At 36.5% G+C, this 19,048-nt stretch overlaps 1 protein-coding gene and 1 pseudogene across 1 annotated transcript in view; one reads left to right on the forward strand and one right to left on the reverse strand.

Annotated features, from left to right (window-relative positions):
- Nucleotides 1-19,048, reverse strand: part of EYS (eyes shut homolog) — a 1,637,266-nt gene that overhangs the window by 237,641 nt on the left and 1,380,577 nt on the right. The window lies entirely within an intron of this gene.
- The window catches only part of LOC116587891, a 44,248-nt pseudogene that overhangs the window by 24,410 nt on the left and 790 nt on the right, over nucleotides 1-19,048 (forward strand).

Below are 19,048 nucleotides of genomic sequence, written 5' to 3' on the forward strand. Positions count from 1 at the left end.
GCTGACAGAGGAACATATAGACCTACACACTTTGAAATATATATATTTGTGTGTGTGTATGAGAAAACACATTTCCATTAGAAGGATAATGTTGGCTAAAATAGGTACAATTTTCAGGAAAGTAAGAATCATGTTGCATAAAAATTCAAAAGTTGGTTGAGAATGGGCAAAATATAATCTCCTATATTAAAGAGGTCTAAAAAGCAGGCTTCAGTGTTGCTCATCAAACAGTGAGCTAAAAGATAAGTGCTTTGTATGTAGAAAATGGTAAGTGCTTTGCCCTTTAAAAAGGAAATACAGAAAATGTTGCCCTTTTAATATGTCCTGTAGCCTGCCCTGGATTTGAGGATGAACAGAGATGGCACTAAAAATGATAAAGCAATAAATCATAAAGCCCCAAAGTTCCTTTTGTGTCACAGCTCTTACATGTTCAGAAGGCAATAACAATCTTCAGTACACATCAATTTCCCTCCGTGGGATGGAAATTGGAGAAACTGTGTGAGAAAATACTGAAGAGGAATAAAAATGTTTCAGCCTCTCTTTCATTTTCCTTTCTTTGAATTTGTGCTGTCCACATGTTAATTGGAAATCTTAATAGTTTTAGCTATAATTTGATAACTAAAGCAGAAAGAAAAAAAAACACATGGGTTTGTATCTCAGCTGGAATCCAAAGTAAACATAATCATTTCTTCTTTTTTTATGTTCAAAGCATTTTAGGTTCCTTTAGCTCTCTTCATGTTTACCTGTCTTTTCTTTTCATGCATTGAAACTCACCAGCTCACCTCTGCATGGTTGTCTTTTAGTGTCTAAAATGCCAGCATAAGTGAGAAAAGGTAAAAAGCTGTTGGAAAAATCTGTCTTTTACAAAGTCTATCAACATATAATTTAACATATTAATGATCGTGAAAGCAGAAATTTCCTTGTAATTATAGAAGTAAGAATTTTAAAGCAGCAGGTAATTTTCTTGGTTTCTGATGGATTGGACTTGGGGTCATTTGTAGGTTTAATTTGGGGACCTGGTCAGAATCAGGAAATAATACTGGTTTTGTACTGTGGACCTTTATATAAATCTTCATATTAAGAATTCCTTTCCTTTAGGAACAAGATGTAACTATTTAGGGTACCACTTCAGGAAAAAAAACAGGGGGTAACTAGAAAATGGGGAATGAAGATGTCCTCTGTTATTCCAGAAGTATTTAACTTTGGGACTAATTTTTGTGGTAGAGTCAGGACAATCTCTGCAATGTGCATAAGACTAAGAACCACAAACCTTCGATGAACAGCCCAGACAGTGCTCCAGGAAGGAAGCTCTTTGTTTAGTTTGTTCACCAAGAGCAGGCTGCCATGCAGTTCTCTCTTCACCTCTCCAGATATGCTCCTAGGGACTGAATGAAAACTCATCTACCACTTGAGTAATTTAGTGGCTTCTCTCTATTTCTCCTTGGACTTCTTTATCAAATTTGTCCTTTCTGCATCATTTTGATCATTGGATACCTACTACTTTATCGTTCTTGATGTTTGTTTTCAAGCTTTTCTCAGCTGACTTGCCTCCAGTCAACTGACACCTTCCTCTGGCTGACTTGTGTAGCTGTGTGTGACAGAAGGATTTATAAGAAACATGTATTTGGAGCACCTGGATGGTTCAGTCAGCTAAGCATTTGACTCTTGATTTTGGCTCAGGTCATGATTTCAGGGTTGTGAGATCGAGCCCTGTGTTGGGCTTTGTGCCTAGTGTAGCATCTGCTTGAGATTCTCTCTGTCTCTCTCTCTCTCCCTACCTTCTCCCCCCAACTCGCTCCCTCCCCTTTTCCCTCTCAAATAAATAAATAAACAAATAAAATCTTAAAACCAAGAAATATATGTTTGGTCTTCATCCACAGTTCTGACAATGTTTCAGAATCATAACTGTGAAATGGGTGACTGTTTTTAAGGAAGGTGACTTTTGGATCCAAGAGTAGGGGCTGGTTGCCAGAAGGACTAACCATGCAACTAGAGGGTTGCAATGTTCCAACCCCCACCCCCCCATCCCCCAACCTCCAGGGAGGGAGTGTGAATCAGCCTATAGTCAATGACTTAGTCAATCATAACTATGTAACGAAGTCTTCATAAAAACACAAGAGAAAAAGTCTTTTGACTCTTTTGGACAGCTTTCATGTTTGGGGAAATCAAAACACTTCTATGTGCCATGGAGCTGGATCCCAAACTTCAGGAGTGTAGAAGCCTCTTTGTTTAGGACATTGACCTACTATGTATTTCTGCATCTGATTATTGATGCAAATCCTTTATCATATATTTTAATAAACTTGTAAATGTCAGTGTTTTTCCCGAGTTCTGTGAGCCACTCTAGTAAAGTGATTGAACTGAAAGAGGAGATTGTTGGAATCTCCAATCTGTAGCTGGTCAGTCAGATGCACAGGTAACTGCCCGGAGCTTTGACTGGCATCTGAACTAGAGGGCTGGAAGGAACAGTATGGTATAGTAGGACTGAATATTTACCCCATGAAACCTGATGTTATCTCTGGGTAGATGGTGTCAGCATTGAGGTGAATTCTCAGATACTCTGCTGGTGACTGAGAATTGCCTGGTATTATGTGTGGAGAACCCTCCACACCTGCATCACATTGGAATTACGTCCAGGATTCTTAAAAGGCTGTATAATCAGTATTGATTATTTTTGAGTACCTGCACTTGACTTTCCTCATGTCGTATACTTTTCTCTTAAAATAGCTTCCATAATAACACAGAGTGCTAGATCTGGAGTCAGATTGCCTAGAGTTGAATCCTAGTTAGCTAAGGGATCTTGAAGAAGTTTACATCCCTTCGGTCAGTTTCCTCTTTTTTAAAATGGTGATGATAGTAGCACTTTTCTTAAGGGATTGTTATAATGACTAAATACGAGTCAAATACTTGAAATAGTGCTGGGGATATAGTAAATATTTAGGAACTGTTTTTTTTTTTAAGAAACTTTTCCAGGGGTGCCTGGGTGGCTCAATGGGTTAAAGCCTCTGCTTTTGGCTCAGGACATGATCTCAGGGTGCTGGGATCGAGCCCTGCATCGGGCTCTCTGCACAGTGGGGAGCTTGTTTCCTTCTCTCTCTCTGCCTGCCTCTCTGCCTACTTGTGATCTCTGTCTGTCAAATAAATAAATAAAATCTTTAAAAGAAAAAAAAAGAAACTTTTCCAGCTTTTTAAGTATAAGAGACAAATAAAATTGTAATATATTTAAACTGTACAATGTGATGATTTGATATATGTATGTATTGTGAAGGGATTCCCACCATCAAATTAATGAACACATCCATCATCTCATATATATTAATTTTTTCTTTTTTGTTGAGAACACTTAGGTTTTACTTTCTTAGCAAACTTAAATTATAAAATACAGTATTATCAACTGTTATCACCATATTATACATTAGTTCCTCATACCTTATTCATCCTATAACTGGAAGTTTGTACCCTTTAACCAACATTTCCTTATTTTCTCAATCTTCCAGCCCCTGATAACCACCATTCTACTCTCTGTTTCTATGAGTTTCACTTTTTTCCCCAACAATTCTACATGTAAGTGACACCATGTAGTATTTGTTTTTCTCTGTTTGTCTGGCTTTTTCCATGTAGCATAATACCCCCCAGTTTGATCTATGTTGCCATAAATTGCAGGATCTCCTTCTATTTTAAGGTTGAATAATAATTCATTCTCTCTTTGCTTGTGCAGGTGTGTGCACATTTTATTTATCAGTTTATCTACTGGCAGACACAGGCTGTTTCCACATTTTGACTATTCTGAATAATAGGGCAAAGAAAATGCAAATATAGATAGATAACCTTCGAGAGATGCTAATTCTGCTAACTTCGAATATATATCTAGAAGTGGAATTTTTGGATCATATGGCAGTTCTATTTTTAGTTTCTTGAGGAAGCTCAAAACTGTTTTTTTATAGTGGCTGGACCAATTTCTATTTTCACCAACAGTGCAAAAGTGCTCCCTTTTCTCTACATCCTCACCAGCATTTATCTCTTATTCCTTTGATAATAGCCATCCTAATAAGTGTGTGGTGATACCTCACTGTGGTTTTGATGTGTACTTCCCTGATGAATAATGATAGTTACTATCTTTTCAAGTACCTGTTGGCCACTTGCATGTCTTCTTTGGAAAAATGTCTACTCAGTTCCTTTGCCCATTTAAAAAATTGAATCACTTGGTATTTTTTCACTATTGAGCTGTATGAGTTCCTTGTATAAGTTGGATAGTAGCTTTTTATTGGAAATGCAGTTTGCAAATTTCCTCCTAGTCCATAAGTTGCCTTTTCATTTTGTTACTAGTCTCCTTTGCTGTGCAGAAGCTTTTTAGTTTGATGCAGCCTCACTTGTTTATTTTTGCTTTTTGTTGCCTTTGTTTTTGGTGTCAAATCCAAAAAAAAATATTGCCAATACCAATGTCAAGATGCTTACTGACTATATTTTCTTCTAGAAGTTTTAATGTTTCAGGTCTTACATTGAAGTCTTAATAATCCACTTTTAAATTGATGTTTATGTATTGTGTAAGCTACAGGTCCAGTTTCATTCTTTTGCATGTGCCTATACAGTTTTCCCTATATCGTTTATTGAAGAGACTATTCTTTCCTTTTTGTGTGTTTTTGCTCCTTTGTTAAAAGATCTTTGAACATATATGCATAGGTCTGTTTCTGGGCCATCTATTCTGTTCCATTCATCTATGTGTCTGTTTTTATAATAGTGCCATGTTGTTTTGACTACTCTAACTTTGTAATAGTTTGAAATAGTATGTTTCTTGACTTTCTTATTCTTCCCTTCCCTTCCCTTTCCTTCTCACTCAGAATACTTTTTACACTGCAGCAAACAGTACAAATTTAGTAGTGGGAAACAAGAAGGAATGGAGGAAGTACCCACCTCCCTATCACATCTCTTTTAACTATGTGCTTTCTTCCTAGGTAGCTTCAATCTCTGGGTTAGAAACAGGACAGAATAAAGAGGTCTCCTTCTGTTTGCTTACTCTTTGACCTCTGGAGGTCCTGAAGAGTCAAATGTTTTTTCTGCATCCATTGAGATGATCATGATTGTTAGCTTTCATTTCGTTAACACTGACTGATTTGCAGACGTTGAACTATCCCTGCATCCCTGGAATAAATCTCACTTGATCATGTCCTTTTAATGTCCTTTTAATGTCCTGTTGAATTCAATTTGCTAATATTTTGTTGAGAATTTTTAAGAAATCTATATTCATGAGGAATATTGGTCAGTAGTTTTCATTGCTTGCAATGTCCTTGTTTGGTTTTGGTATCAGGGTAATGCTGGCCTCATAAAATGAGTTTAGAAGTATTTCTTTCTCTTCATTTTTTGAAAGAGTTTGAAAGAATTGCTATTGATTCTTTAAATCTTTCACCATTGAAGCTCTCTGGTCCTAAACTTTTCTTTGTTGGGAGGTTTTGATTACTGATTCAGTCTCCTTACTAATAATTGATCTTTTCAGATTTTCTACTTCTTTATGATTCAGTCTTGAAAGGTTGCATGTTTCTAGTAATTTATCCATTCTTCTAGGTTATCTAACTTTTTGGTACATAATTGTTCACAGTAGTCTCTTAAGATCCTTTGTGTGGTATCAGTTGTAAATTCTCCTCTCTCATTTCTGACTTGGTTTGACTCTTCCCTCTTTTTTTTTTTTTTAAGATTTTATTTATTTATTTGACATGGAGAGAGAGATCACAAGTAGGCAGAGCAGCAGGCAGAGAGAGGGGGAAGTAGGCTTCCTGCTGAGCAGAGAGCCCGATGTGGGGCTTGATCCCAGCACCCTGAGATCATGATCAGGGCCAAAGGCAGAGGCTTAACACACTGAGCCACTCAGCACACCCCCTCCCCCCACTTTTTAAAATTAGTGCAAAGTAGTTAAAAGTTTGTCAGTTTTGTTATTTTTTCAGAAAGCCAGCTCTTAGTATGTATGTATGTATGTATGTATTTATTTATTTATTTATATATTTATTATTTCTTTTCAGTGTTCCAGAATTCATTGTTTATGCATCGCATCCAGTGCTCCATGCAATAAGTGCCCTCCATAATATTCACCACCAGGCTCACCCAACACCCAACCCCCAACCCCTTTCCTCTCCAAAACCCTCAGTTTGTTTCTCAGAGTCCATAGTCTCTCATGGTTTGTCTCCTCCTCCAATTTCTCCCAACTCACTTCTCCTCTCCATCTCCCCACGTACTCTGTTTTATTCCCTATGCTCCACAAATAAGTGAAACCATATGAATATTGACTCCCTCTGCTTGACTTATTTCACTTAGCATAATCTCTTTCCAGTCTCATCCATGTTGATACAAAAGTTGGGTATTTATCCTTTCTGATGGATGCATGATACTCCATTGTATCTATGGACCACATCTTCCTTATCCATTTGTCCATTGAAGGGCATCTTGGTTCTTTCCACAGTTTGGCAACTGTGGCCATTGCTGCTATGAACACTGGGGTGCAGATGGCCCTTCTTTTCACTGCATCTGTGTCTTTGGGGTAAATACCCAATAGTGCAATTGCAGAGACATGGGGAAGCTCTATATTTAATTTCTTAAGGACTCTCCACATTGTTTTCCAAAATGGATGCACCAACTTGCATTCCTACCAACAGTGTAAGGTTCCCCTTCCTCCACATCCTCTCCAACACACGTTGTTTACTGTCTTGTTAATTTTAGCCATTCTAACTGGTATAAGGTGGTATCTCAATGTGGTTTTGATTTGAATCTCCCTGATGGCTAGTAATGATGAACACTTTTCATGTGTCTGTTAGCCATTTGTATGTCCTCATTGGAGAAGAGTCTGTCATGTCTTCTGCCCATTTTTTGATGTGAATTTATCTTTATTCTCTTTAAACCTTTATTTCATTTATTTCCAATCTGATCTTTCCTATTTCCTTTCCTCTACTAACTTTGGCCTAAAAGAATTTTGTTTTTTTTTCTAATACTTTGATGTGTAATGCTTTTTAAAAATTTTTTTAATGTGGCATTTCTCTCTATAAACTTCTTTCTTTTTTTTTTTTTCTGGAGAGAGAAAAAATCTTAAGCAGGCTCCATGCCCTTCATGGAGCACAATGAGGGCTTGATCTCATCCCTGAGATCTTGACCTGAGCTAAAATCAAGAGAAAGACACTTAGCTGATTGAACCACCCAGGTACCCTTCTATAAACTTTACTCTTAGAACTGCTTTTGCTGTGTTCCTTAGGTTTTGTTATGTTGTGATTCCATTTTCATTTGTCTAGGTTATGTTTTTATTTCTCTACTGATTTCTTCTTTGGCCCACTGACTGTTCTGTAACATATTTAATCTCCACATATCTGTGAATTTTCCATTTTCTTGTTATAATTGATTTGTTTCTACCAGTGTGGTCAGAAAAGATACTTGATACCATTTTAATCTTCTTAAATTCATTAAGACTTGTTTTGTGGTCTAACATATGATCTATCTTTGTGAAGGTTCCATGCTTGAGAAGAATATGTATTCTGTTGCTTTTGATAAATGTTCTTTATATGTCTTTTAGGTCCACCTGGTCTAACATGTAGTTTAGGTTCATTGCTTCCTAATTGATCTTCAGTATAATCTACCCATTCTTGAAAGCAGTGTAATGAACTCATCTACTATTACTGCTACTTCTTCTTTTAGATCTATTAATATTGCTTAATATATTAAGGTACACCAATTCTGTGTGCATAAATATTTACAACTGTTACATCCTCTTGATGAAGTGATTATTTTGTCATTATATATTGACATTCTTGTCTCTTGCTACCGTATTTGTCTTAAAGTCTATCTTGTCTGTTATGAGTATAGTTACCACGGCTTTCTTTTCGTTTCCTTTGTGTGTAATATCTTTCTTCAACTATTCAATTTCAGTATATGTGTGTCTCTAAAGCTAAGGTGAGTCTTTTGTAGGCAGTATATAATTGGGTCTTTTTTTGGGGGGTGTTCTTTTTTTTAATTGATGCTTTTATCTCGTATCCTTTTTATTTTGACTTGCAGCTACTCTGGCTTTTGATTAGGGAGTTTAGTCCTTTTACATTTAAATTAATTATTGATAGGCATGGACTTACTATTACCATTTTGTTGTTTTCTGGCCATTTTGGAGTTCCTTTGTTCCTTCCTTCCATTCTTGTTGTCTTCCCTTTTGATATAATAATTTTCTGTAATGGTATGCTTTGATTTCTTTCTTTTTGATCTCTTTCTATCTACTAAGTTTTTGGCCCTGTGGTTACCTTGATGCTTACATAAAATGACAGACAGAGACCACAAGTAGGCAGAGAAGCAGGTAGAGAGAGAGGAGAAGCAGGCTCCCCACCAAGCAGTGAGCCCTATGTGGGCTCAATTCCAGGACCCTGAGACCCATGACCCAAGCCGAAGGCAGAGGCTTTAGCCCACTGAGCCACCCAGGCGCCCCACAGTATATTTAACTTTATCAAAGACTTTTATATTATTATATGCTTTAAAATTATTACCATCCTTTCATTTCAGCTTAAGGAACTCCCTTTAACATTTCTTATAAGGCTGGCCTAGGGGTCATGAACTCCTTCATCTTTTGTTTGTCAGGAAAACTCTATCTCCTTCAATTCTGACGGACAACTTTGCTGGGAAGAGTATTCATGGTTGGCAGTTATTTTTACTTTCAGCACTTGGAATACATTATCCCACTCCCTTCTGTTCTGCAAAATTTCTGAAAAACCTGCTCATAGTCTTACCAGGTTCTTTTGTATGTAATAAGTTGCTCTTTTCTTATTGCTTTTAAGATTCTCTTTGTCTTTAACTTTTGACAACTTAAATACAATGTGTCTCCATGGGGATCTCTTAGGTTCTTCTTTGGTACTCTTTGTGCTTCCTGGATCTGGACATAGATTTATTTTCTCAGGTTAGGGGAAGTTTTCAGCTTTATTTCTTTGATTATACTTTGTCCTTTTGTCTCTCTTCTTATTCTAGGATGCTCTGTAATGTGTATATTGGTCTGCTTGTTCCCGTAAGTCATCTTCACTCTTTTTAGTAATTTTTTCTTTTTCCTCTTCTGATTGGATTAATTCTACTGCTTTACCTCTGAGTTTACTGATTCGTCTGCTGTTGAACCCCTCTATTGAATTTCATATTTCAGTGTCTGTATTCTTTAGCTCTGTGATTTCTGTTTGGTACTTTTTAATATTTTCTACCTCTTTATTAAAATTCACACTTTGTTCCTGCATTACTCTTCTGACCTCAGTGAGCATTTTTATAACTGTTATTTTGAATTTTATTAGGTCAATCATTTACCCATGTTTCATTAAGATTAGTTTCTCATTTATATTGTTCTTTTGTTTGGAACATAGTCCCTTGTTTCTTCATTTTCTTAACTGTCTATGTTGGTTTTTCTGCATTAAATAAAGCAGCCACCATTCCCAGTCTTCAAAGAGTGGTCTTGTGTAGGAGATGAACCTTGTGAATCAACCTAGCCCGAGCTCCTGGTTGTCTCAAATTCTTGTGATTGTCCAAGCCACCTTCTTTGTTCTTGGTGGCTCCCAATACTTGAGGGTGTGCCAAGGCCCATCATTGTTCCAAGGGAAAGATTATAGTTGGCAAGTAATTACAGGCTGATTAGAAGCCAGCCAGCAGCTGGGAAATTATATAGTTAAGCACCTTCCAGGGAAAAGCTAGAGGATGGTTGTTTTTACCTTCTCTCTCTGTGCTGAGCCTATATTTAAAAAAACAAAACAACAAAAAAACAGCTTGTTTGCTATAGTTCTGTGGGACCTGTGAATGCAAGACCCATTGACTATCACTGCAACATGACTTGGTAATCTGTTCCTCAGTCAGCAGCTGCAAAACCTGGTATCAAGCATGCGTACAAACCCTTCCCAAAGAAATAGTAGCAATTTTGTTTTATTGTTGGAGCACAACAGAGGAAGAAAGCTTCAGAAATGCCCTTCAACTTTTTTGGGCTCTGTGGAGGATCAGAGCCAGTCCCTAGATATGTGCAAAATGAAAGCTGGGCCCTCAGTTTGTCAAGTGTGCAGTCAAACCCCTTTCAGGGAAGACTGGGAGATGGTTATTTTTGCCCATGTTCTCTGCAATGTGCCCTAGAGGGTTAGCAGCTGGGGCAAGTGCTCACATACCATTAAGAATTCCTTTGTTTTCTATAGTTCTGAGGGTCTTGTGGACACAAGTCTCACTGGCTTTCAGAGTTAGGTGTTTTGGGGGCCCACTTGATGGTGGGAGCCTTAAAAGTTGGGTGCTAGATGTGCTTTCCAAATCTTCAGCTTTTCAGGGACAATTGGGAGTTGGGGTTCCTTTCTGATTTTATGGTGCTATCCCAGAGGTAGGGTTTATGGAGAGACTGTGTCTCAGCTTTCCTTGGGCATTTCGATGTATTTGCTGGACATGTAGGGGTTACTCAGCTAGTTTCTGGATTTCTTTCAATGGGAATTGCTTCATGTAGCTGTATATCCAGAGCATGGCAAGAGGGAAGTTCAGGAGCATCCTGTGTTGCCATCTGAGTTCCCTGAGTGACAAAACTTTTTCTTTTTAAGTTAGCCTAAGAAAGGCTAATCAACAGAGTGCTAAATAGAAATCTTCAAAAATAGTGATAAAATAGCATCTCCACTTATTAACCTAGCAACTTAAAAAGACTGAAAACACCTAGTGCTGGTGAGGCTGTGGAAAAACTGACCCTGCTAGCCAAAGTGTAACTGGTGCAGCCTTTGTGTACAATATAAAATGCACCATGGTAGGGCTCAGTATTCTATGTAGAGAAGTGCAGCAGACTCTTGGTATGTTATTGGAATCTGAAGGAGTTTGGAAGACTGTTTTGCTAGAGTTGAAGAAGTTGGAGGCCAAAGCTTTTTAAGAGTCACTTTGTTCTTTTTCACTGGGCAAGAAGCCTCAGCATCAGAGATGGATGACTAAGAGAGACTTAAAGGGGAAATAAAAATACATTGCTTTAATATCCCAACAGTATTATGCCCCTTACAACATAAAGGGGGAAAATACAAAGCAAACCTATTGTTCACTGTGACTTTATACTCCAGGCACACGCAAAGAACTTTTTAATAAAGACCTTGCCCTGCAGCCCCTGGACCTGGGGAGTTGTTTCATCAATTATGCTAATGAGGCCCAGGTTCAGTTAGTATTGCTTATGAAAATTTCTTCCCTGAAAAAATGTCATATTCCTACATTTTCTTAAAAATGATTCCAAGTACCTTTAACGAGTCTTTTCAGAAAAAAAAAAATGACTTGCTTTTGTGAGGCACACCTTTCCTATCTTCCTTCCATGTTTCCATTATAGTTCTTACACTGAATGGGAAGTAAGCTTCAAAGTATCTCCGTTAATTAATAGAGAGCTTTGGTCATTGGTTAATAATTTTGATTGATCTGTTTTTCGTTTGCATATAGATATGCTAAAGTTCTTTTATTACTGGCTTTCTTCCCATCAATATTACCTTAAGATGATTAAAGGCAAAGGCTTTCTGGTTAGAAATGCAATGAAAGCTAATATCAAAATGGCAGAGAGCAAGGAACTCTTTAGGTGGAATGTAAGTTCACTTATAAGGTAAAACACTCATGTAAGGTGAGTGACTGTACCCTGGCATTGTTCAATTCAGCTTGAATTTTAGCTGAATAATTCTTTGCAGCTTCATTTGTTACTTAATGTAGCTATGAAAATGTATTGGACCTTTGGTCTTTTGACATTCACCATATATCTCTTAGACTACTTAACATACCTTCTGTTCCTTTTAGGGAAAATTTCTCTTTCCTTTTCTTTTATTTCTTTTTTTTTTTTCTTTTTTTGTTGTGGTTGATTTAGACTATTTTGAATGACTTTTTACTTTAAAAAGTATGATGGAACTCCATGGTGACAACATATGATTTACTGTGCCAAGCTGTTTTGTTGATTTAGTTTCCAGATGAGCAAAAAAGCGAAAGGTAGAAGTGAACAATTTATACCAGACAGAAGATACTATAAGCCAAATGACAGCTGCAACTCCTGAAAAATGTAAAATAAAGTGGCTGAGACTAAATTTAGTCTCTTAAGTCCCACAGGAATTAACTATATGTAGAACATTGTATATAGAAAATTGAGATAATCTTTGGCAGGAAAATAATGTTTCATGTAATCAATCCAGTGGAAGAGGAGTTTCCTTACTCAGCTACCTCCCTCTGTGAATACATAGGGTATTCATAGGAACAACATTATTTTTAGCCCAGCAATGACTGGTGGCACAGTGAAATTATTTGACTGTGTGAGCATCCATTGTCCACAGATACTTGAAAATAGTTTTAAAAGAAGCAAAAAGTGCCAAGAGCCAGGTTATTGTAATCTACCCTTCATCTGATAATAAAAATTCTGCCCAATATTTACTTTTTAACAATATAAAATCTTTCACAGAAAAACTTTAAAATGGTGAATGCAAGTATTTTAGGATTGTTGACATGTATTTATTTTTAAATTTCTGTTTTTCACTTGGAATAACTAATTTTTTGTGCTTAGGCAAAGGAAGTTATTAGCAACAGTTAAATATTATACATATATATATTTAATATTGTACATGTAGATATGCAATGTATTTTAGAGAGTTTAAATATAATTGAGGATGTTAGCTCCCTGAAGTTGGAGGTCAGACTTTGAATTTTTCATGCCTGCCTAGGAGCAAACCATAACAGTTTGAAAGGCTAGATTTCAGAGTTGAAGTATAAAAGGGGAAGAAAAATTTAAAATGTGGTTTGATATTTTGGAACTTTTAAGAATGCTTATCTATTATGTATGTATGTATGTATGAATGTATGTATGTGTCTACCTATCTATCTACCTATCATCTACATCCTCTGTTCATTTGGATTCACCAGAGAGAGAAAATGGCTATCTCCATGATCATCTTGAGACAAAGCAAGAGGACGTATGGTAGTTGGTGTCTACCCTCCTCTACATCTAAATTTAATTGTGAAGTATGACTCTGAGTTGAAAGGGGACTTAAATATTAATCTCTCTCTTTCTCTTTTTTTTTGGCGAACAGAAAAACAGCAGAACTTATTTGCTTTCCTTTTCCTGAGGAAAAAAATGTCCCTCTTGGGAGAGTATTATATTTTTAAAAAAACTGCTTAAGCTTCCTTAAAACAAGGAACAAGTGAATTTTAAGCCCTGCCTTTTCTTTTTATGAACTTCATCTATAAGAGAAAGCCAGCATGTCATATATTGATATTTGTGTTTGTCATTATGGTGTATGTTTTTTTATCATCACAATTTTTCTTTGCCTGAAAAATTGTTTCTGTAATTGTTCTGGAGAATCTTCCAGATTCTCACTTAGAAATGAGGTACAGTCTGTCAGGAGGTCATGATTTCAGCGGCTCATTACATTTTCTATTCTCTTTGAAGATTGTAGGGCAGGGGTCAGGCTTAGCTTGCCAGTCACTGAAAATTCCACATTCCACCTCCCTCTTTTTTTTGCAGTAAGCCATGCTGGGTGTCAATGATAACACGGGACACTTGATCAGATGCCTTGATCCCAGCACTGAGGACATCTCACCTGATGGCTGTTTTCTTTCTCATTATTCCATATTTGAAAATAGCCAAGCATTAAATTAGGCATCTATTTCCCCAGGTACAGATGTTTTTTCAATTCCCATCTCTAGTTTTAAAGTCATTAGGCACAAAAAACAGATAAAATTGTAGTAATGTAAAATTTGGGGGGAAGGGGTAATAATTTATCCTTTCAGTAGGGAATCTGAAATTGTTAGTAAGGATGGTCTTTAGCCAAGGAGAGAACACATGGGAACACCAATATTACACACACACACACACACACACACACACACACACAAACTGATCATATTGGCATGCAGTGGGGAAAAGGGTAAATGAGAGAGAATCTTTACAAAAATGAGAACTGAGAAGACAAAGCTCAGGTTTTCAAGTGGATGCATTTTGAAAGATATATACTGATGAGCATTCAGAACCCAGGCAGAAAAATGCCTGACAGAATGAGTATTTCCTGTCAACTTGGAGTTAAATTTTGAAATATGAACTGCAAAGTTCGATTATGTAAATCTCAAAGAGAATAAAAATTAGATTACTTACATTTGTGAAATCTTTAGTACAATATTTGTCACATAGTAAGCACATATATGAGTCCTCTTTCATTATTTTTATCTCAGTTGGTTCTTGCACAATCCTATGAGACGGACGGTATTATTATTATTCTCCTTTCATGTGTTTTTCTGAAGGTTAAGTCACTTCATGTCTTATTTAAATACAGTTTTGGTGTGACGCTCTTTGAGAAGACCACCCTTCTGTGGTCACAGGGTAGGTTGCAACACAAACTGGTCCCCTCAGAAGCACTCTCCTTTGATTTTGAATTTTAAATGGTTATGAGAACTGTTGGACATTTTTGCATACTGCACCCTAAAGACAGTGACCTGAATTCCTGGTACATATCCTGGTTTCTGTGATTTCTGAGACTGGTCTCCGAGCTTTTATTTTAATTCTTGAGCTACCTCATACCTTTCTAATATATTCCATTGTTTCCATTTGGTCTTGCATTGCTGTCTGCTTGGGTGAGAAGGCTGGCAAGCACTGGAGAAACGGACAGTGCCTTGCTGCCAAGGTTGATTCTGCTGATTCCAAGCTTGTCCAGGAAAAGGTAATGTGGTAGAACTTTTTGTCTTGGGGAAGGGAAGATTTGAATGGCCCTGTACAGACACAAGACTTGACTTCCCTAGTACAAGCTGACAAAGGTGGTCCAAAGCTTTTCATCCAATTATTTTGTGTCACTAGAGTAATGACTGCCTGTAGTGACTGTAGCATTCATTTGAGTGCCTGTTCATCTTGTAACTTTCTTTGTAAATTTTTATAAGATTGTCTGAAAATTCCGTTTGTAAGTCTGATCTTTATTTCCTCTTATTGTGCCCAAATATTATTAAGAGAAGGGATCATGTCTTTTTTCTGCTCATCATGACCTGCCATTTTTAGCTTTTCTATGTGTATCCAAAATTATTGCTGACTATTTCCTACCAGATTTAGTTGTCTTGTTTTCTTAGACACCTGCCTTTCGGCTCCATCCTGCACGAGTTTGCTCATGCTGTTTTCCTCCATTTGAAATGCTCTCCATCTTCCACTTCATCTTTCAAAATCCTACACCTTCAAGTCTCAAGTGGTCCTCTTTCCTTTTATACCAATCCATGTTGATTCCTCTCTGAATTTCCATTGTTCTTTACAATCAGCACCTCACAATATAGCAATTATTTCATGTGTGGGTGTTTATTTCTACTTGCATGGTAAGATTCAGGTACACAGTGATTGTTTTCCTCTAATAATTTCATCATCAAAAGTTATAAACATAAAAAAGTTAAAGGAATTTCACAGTGTGAACCATCATACACCCACATAGATCCTACAATAAATATTTTGTTGTATTTGCTTTATCAGATATATATATCCTCCTACCCATGCCTCCATGCATCCATTCATCTATCCACCCATAATTTTACCTTATTTTTTTTTATGACACATTGCAAAACAGGTTATAGAAATTGATGCACTTCACTCTAGGCACTTAAACATGTCTATCACTAACTAAAGCGAATATTTTTAATGGATCAACATATCTATACTCCATAGTACCCAGTAGAGTATTGGCCACATCCCAGAAAAATCAATTTATGCACACTGGGTTGAATTTCAGTATCACTTTTAAATCCATTAGAAATTAAAGGTATGGAAGCCCAGATAAATAGTCTCTAGAACCTCAGGGGCATACAGAGATGAGTGTGTTTCATGGAGTTGCAGAAGAGACATATCTGTATGTAGCTTGCACTAGCCCAACTTGTGACCTGTCAAATATATCCTAGGGGAATGTTCAAACTTTCAGGAGGCAGTTGGCTGAGAGATCAGATAGGCCACCATGTGACTGACTGAAGTACTTACATGGGTGCTGCTATCCTGTGTGCTTAAGAGGCATTAGAGGGTCAATCCACTTTATCTAAAGATACACTGAAATGAGATGATAAAATAGGCATAGGCTAAAAAGAGGGATTCACATGCAGCAATTTGTGGCAGCCTGGTCCTTTGTACCCAGCTGGGTGGAAATTCAACTCCTTTACAGAAGAGCACAAACCTCAAATAGACAATTTGGGCTGAGGAAGATGGATCTGTAAGGAAGCCATTCTGAACATGTGCAGGTGGTGAGCTTTTGACATCTTATTAGGGGAAAGAAAGTTACAGTGCTTCTCAGATTTGGGAGGACCTTTTAAAACATGTTATAGAAGTCATTATTCATCCTGACTTTTTCCTATACCTGAGATATATTTGAATCTGTATCTGTATCCACATCATGTGTATTTAAGTCCATATACGTCCCCTCATTCTTCAACCTAAAGGCTCCTTCTTGTCCATGTATCTCTGATTATCCTCTTTGGAAAGTCCTCCCCTGACTTTTTAAAAAAATTTAAATTCAAATAGCCAGCACATAGTGCATCATTAGTTTTATATGAAGTGTTCAATGATTCATCAGTTGTGTATAACATCCAGCGCTCATCATAACACACGCCCTCCTTAATGCTCACTCTTTCCTTTATACTCTCTTTGCTCTCTATTTCAACTGGGACCCAATACAATTACTAACTATATATTTGCTTACTTATTTCTTACCTTGCTACCCTATGGTAAAACCAAATTTTCTCCTTCTCCTGTATAATTAGAAGCTGTCAGACTACCCGATACATAGTACACTCCTAATTAAAATTTACTGAATCATATATACTGAAAATACATGAATAGAGAAAAACATTTGTTCCAATATTATTCTAAATGTCTTGTTCTGTTTGACTCTCACCCTGGCCCTCTTCCTTGTCCATTTCCCAATACTGCTATCTACCCTGGCCCCTTGATTTGAAGCTGCATTCACACTTGACTTTCTGGGCAGTACCGCAAGTTATAAAATCATCTACCCCGTCTCTGAAAATTCCCCTCCACTTAGCATGCTGTTCTCAGCTATGGTTTGGGAGAAAATTATATCTGATGAAAGAAATTGACCACAAGCTGTGAATGATTGAGAACCTCAGTTAATGTGTTAAATCTCCTGAGGATGTTTGTATTGTAAGAGTGGTAAACTCTGGCAGTGTGACTAAGCAACTTAAATAATTTCAGGCACTTTATGTGAAAAAGACCTAAGGATTTAGTTGACTAAAAGCATAATCTGTATAGTCTGAAAATTGAGAAAAGCAAATTCCTTCTTCTTTGAGTGTATATGGATCACTTACACAGGGAATACTGACTTCCACTGTTTGTGACAGCTTATATAGTAGCTGGTATAATGAAGAATGTAGAGAATAATTAGGGTGGTGAGGCTTTCCCAAATCCTATCGGTTGAGGAGTGGGTTAGGGTATGGGAATATTTACTTTATAGCAAAAAAGAATTAGGGAAGATAAGTAAACTTGGTTAATTCATCTGAAAAATATCTATTGAATATATTCAATATGCTAGCTCAAAATTAAGTTCTGGGGAATAATAGTGATTAAAAAATAGCCTGCTCACATAGAACTGAGATTCCATGGTTAAGGGAAAAGTTGAAGACAATTACGTAGAAAAGGGAATAGATTTATGGATTTATTCTCTCCCTTCCCTTCCTCCCTCCTTTCCATCCTTCATTCTTTCTTTCCTTCTTTTTCTTAAAAAGCACATAAGGGACCAATGATCTGAGACTGCATGAAAGAATAGATCTACTTAATATAAATAAATCTCAAACATCTATAGAGACTGCAAACCTGGAAGGAGATGCTTTCTAGGATGGCAAGTTCCCATTTTTTGTAATACTTAGTTAAATTGTCAAGATTCAAAGTGGTTGTGGATAAGAATCCATGAGACTTGCCCATAGATTCTCTAAGACCTATAATTCTTTGTTAGTCAAGATCACAGATTTTCACTTATAATGACCAGAGAAATGAGCATGATTGTTCTCATAAAAAGCAGTGCTTCAGGTAAGGCTTGGAAAAAAGAAGTCATTTGATTTGGACTTCTTGATCCTTTCACAAAGGAAGGGGTGAAGTGTTCTGTGGGCTTGGCATAATGAATAAACAACTGGTAACTCTTTTCTTTATATGTAATAGGAAGTAAAACACAGATCACATAAAGAAGAAAGATAAGGTTGTAGTATGTCACCTATAAAAGTAGACAAACAGATGGGGGCAGGAGAAAGAGTGCCAAATGTGGACTCTAGTTTTAACTTTGCTATATTGCATTGAGTCATGTGGCTCCAAGAAAGTACATCTTCCTCTCTGGCATGGAGTTTCTTTGGCAGAAGAATCAGAGGTTGAACTATATTATCTTTAATGCAACTTTTAGGTCTCACATTTAAATGTTTTAGAAAGCATTAAAATATACTTTTTTTTTTAAAAAAAAATATACTTTTTGTAAGGATATTTAATTAACTATTTTCGACCACTAAAGTAAAATTTTAGAAATAAAATTGACATCTTTTCAATGGTTCAATTAGAATTTTCCCATACAATCAAAATATGACTTTCCTGATTCCTGAATTTTGCAATAAATCCAGCAATGAAAACTCTTAATAAGCACTGTGACAACATATTTTTGAACAACTCCCATGTAATATTCTAAAAGCAACTATTCTCTCAAATAAAAATTTACTGTAGTTCATATTTCTTTATCCTATTCTATGAATTGAATGTCTTAAATACATTTCAACGAAACTGGTGATTCTAGGGACAATGCATATCTAAGAGACTACAGTATTTTTGCTTGAGAAAAATCTGAAAAATCATATATTAATCTGTATAATTCTTTTAATTAGATATACTCATTTTAATATAATATCCCTCTTCTTATCAGACAGAAGAATATTGTGTTGAGCTTTTGTGCTTTTCAGGACCTAAAAAAATGTGTCTGTGATAGAATATAATTGACCTAAGAAGTTTTCAAGAATAAAAGTATCTTTTCTAAAAGCTTTTTGTAGACTACCTAATAATTACAGCCTAATGAATTTTAAGTAACAGAATGCCATAGCTTCTTCATAATAGCAA

Source organism: Mustela erminea, chromosome 4 (genome assembly GCF_009829155.1).
Source record: "Mustela erminea isolate mMusErm1 chromosome 4, mMusErm1.Pri, whole genome shotgun sequence".
Lineage (NCBI taxonomy): Eukaryota > Metazoa > Chordata > Mammalia > Carnivora > Mustelidae > Mustela > Mustela erminea.